The 2,875-nt window shown below is 50.1% G+C and overlaps 1 long non-coding RNA gene across 1 annotated transcript; it reads right to left on the bottom strand.

Annotated features, from left to right (window-relative positions):
- Positions 1-567: 567 nt before the first annotated feature.
- On the bottom strand, positions 568-1,633 carry LOC128917354 (uncharacterized). The gene is made up of 2 exons (XR_008469260.1): positions 1,532-1,633; positions 568-1,402 (listed from the first exon to the last, which is right to left on the bottom strand). It is a non-coding gene; the product is annotated as an uncharacterized LOC128917354 (long non-coding RNA).
- Between the last annotated feature and the right edge of the window lie 1,242 nt (positions 1,634-2,875).

Raw genomic sequence — 2,875 nt, 5'->3', positions numbered from 1 at the left:
TTTGTAGGCGCCCTCCCCCAGCTTCCAGCAAACCCAAACAACCCAAATCCCAACCCTTTGCCGTGGCCGTGGGAACAGCCCACTGGTGTGCTCCCAGAGCGGGGGGGCCGTGCTGCGCCCCCTCCCCGCGGGCGTTCGGCTTCGCCTCTGCCGCTCCCAACGAGGGTGAGCAGAGACTCAGTGACGGAGAACACGGCCCCCCAGGCCTCGCCTCTTCCCCCTTTAGGAAGTTTTCTTAATATCCAGTACGAATTTTCCCTGTTACCATCCAAACCCGCCACTTGTGGTGCTCTCTGCCAAAGGCGGGGAGACGCACAGAGGGTCGGGGTCCTCCCCGAGAAATCGTGTCCCTCCTCAGCCTCGGCGTCTCCGCTGGCTGCGGCGCGTCCGTCACCCTCCCTTTGCACTGAACAGTGGTGCCAAACCTGCCGCAAACCCACCCAAACCTGCCCTAATCTAAGGCACAACCTGCTCTTGGAAACTATCTGGTAAAACTTCTTAAGGTTGAAAATAAGATTTTGCCTCTTTGCTCAGCTGACAGTGCAGTTCCATTTGGTCAAAAAACTGTTCTGGGCAATTAGTATCTTTATTGTTCCATGTCAGATTATTTTAAATCATAAAACTATAAACCCTAAGCAAACCAGTGGGCAGACTCGCCTGTCTGACAGAGGAGTGGAACTGCCCAGAGGCGAGCACGGCGCTCTCGCAGAGTCACAGAGTGGTTCAGGTTGGAAGGGACCTTAAAGATGCTCTAGTTCCAACGCCCCTGCCACGGGCAGGGACACCTCCCGCTAGACCAGGCTGCTCAAAGCCTCCCGCCTGCTCCTGTCTTTGCTGAGCAGGGCCCGGCAGCCTCAGGCGATGCCGGGGGGCCGGAATCCCGAGCCAGGCACTGCTGCCGCCGGCCGGGGGCTCTGTGCCTCGGGGAGCACCGGGATCCGGGGCAGAGTCCCGCGGTGAACAGTTTGTTCAGAGTCAGCTGACAATCACTGCGTGAATCGTCAGCGTAATCCCCGGGGCTTCACACTGCACCCGCCAAACCCCATTGCCTCTCCTTCCCGCGGGGCTCGCGCCCCGAGGCTTCACCTGGCTGCTACCGGGGACAAGTGCCTCCCGCTGCCACCACCATGCACGGGCACAGGGCAGCTCCGAGCGCGGGCAGCGTGGGGCGGGGACGGTGGTGGGGGCAGTGGCAGTGGCAGCCTCAGGCAGCGTGGCCGGCGGGTCCCCGCTCCGCCTGCGCGTGAAGCCACCCAGCATCGGTTCTGCCCGGCATCGGTTCTGCCCGGCCCGCTCCGAAGCACCGGGAGTTCCGGACTTTGGGTGAGGACACACGTTATTTGATTGCAGGTTTCTTCCCTTGCGTTCGTTTTGGTGGAGCCCCCGAGGATCTGCTTCGGTCCTGCGGAACGATGGATGTTAAACCGGGGCCTTAAAATATATAACTAGAACTAATCTCTCTGAGATAGACTCAGCTGAGCGTACAGCATTTAAAGGCCTATTCCCATAAAAGCCCCTCGCAGAGGATTACCTGGCGTTCGGTTTGGACGGTTTTATCAGCAGCGTCTCCTGGCGAGCTGAGGGTGCCCATCCCTGCCCAGGTACAGCGCGGGCAGGCGGCGGCTCAGCCCGGCCTCCGTCGTAGGAGCTGGGGGGGGGAAGACCGTAAAATAAAATGTGGCGGAGCAGCTGGATGAATACTCAGTTTAATTTAAGATCCAACACTCACAAGTCAAACTACAAAGTGGTCCCACTTGGGGTATTCTCGCAGTTTTTGGTTTAATCGAGCAAAATTCTAGAGGTCAAATTTCACCCTCAGTAGAAGTACGTCATGAGACTTGCAGCATTTCTGGTGGAAAAAAAAACCCCAGCCTAGAACCCGTTTCCTCCGGAGAATTGCACTACGGTTTGATCGGGCTTTTTCTCCTTGACACGTCACCCATTTTATTAACTTCTGCTTTGCTTTAAGAAGAGGTATCTACCGTTTTGCTTCCCTGAAGAAGCTCATAATGTTATAATTCAAGTGTCAGGACAGATTAGGGTAAATGTACTGTGTGATTCCCAAAGGAAAACAAACTTCCAAACATACTCTATTTGCCTTGTTACATGTCATGGATTGCATTAGAGCTGAACATGTAATTCTGTCGCCTAATGTGTTAAAGTTGGCATGAATTTTATTCTCTGTGCAAGGTGAGAAATTACTTAGCTAACAAAACATTTCGTTTCCCCCTCTTTGCGTTCCTTCTTTATGAGATTCTGAATGTGACATTTTCACAAAAAATCCCTGCACTTATTTGTGAAAAATGTATATTAAAACCAAAACACATCAAATGGAAAGAAATCACAGATGGTTTTATTCACAAGCAGTAGAATTAATGGCCTTCCCTACTCTTTATAAATATTGGAAGCAGATGAGTTCATTACTATTTCACTCTAATAAAGAAAACCTGCTTTATTTTGACAAGACATCTACTTATCTAGTGTTTCTACCGAATAATAAATCTATTTTCATTGGAAAATAAAAGAAAGGTTATTGATAAACAAAAACCTGCCTGAAAAATTTGTCAATCAAAAAACCCCCAAACATCTTTGTTTCTGACAGTGCAGAAATGGAATTCAAGGGATTTTGAAAATGTCACTAATTTTCAGAATAGAAAGTTTTGAAATGTTTACTTTGTGGTTGTCTTAAATTTTTACATCTTTCAACAAAGCAAGCAGAAAAGTGAAAACATCTGAAAAGGCTTTTGAAAAGAAAAGAGTCAGCACAAGCTGGATAAAGCTGTGGGCTCCTTTATCTTCGAGAAATCTGCACACATGGAGCGGAGTTGAGGACTTTTTTTTTTTTTTTTTTAACTATGCATTCAAACACTTCCCA

Source organism: Rissa tridactyla, chromosome 14, assembly GCF_028500815.1.
Source record: "Rissa tridactyla isolate bRisTri1 chromosome 14, bRisTri1.patW.cur.20221130, whole genome shotgun sequence".
Classification (NCBI taxonomy): Eukaryota; Metazoa; Chordata; class Aves; order Charadriiformes; family Laridae; genus Rissa; species Rissa tridactyla.
Note: the sequence above shows the minus strand (reverse complement) of the source record. Positions and strands in the feature narration are given on the sequence as shown.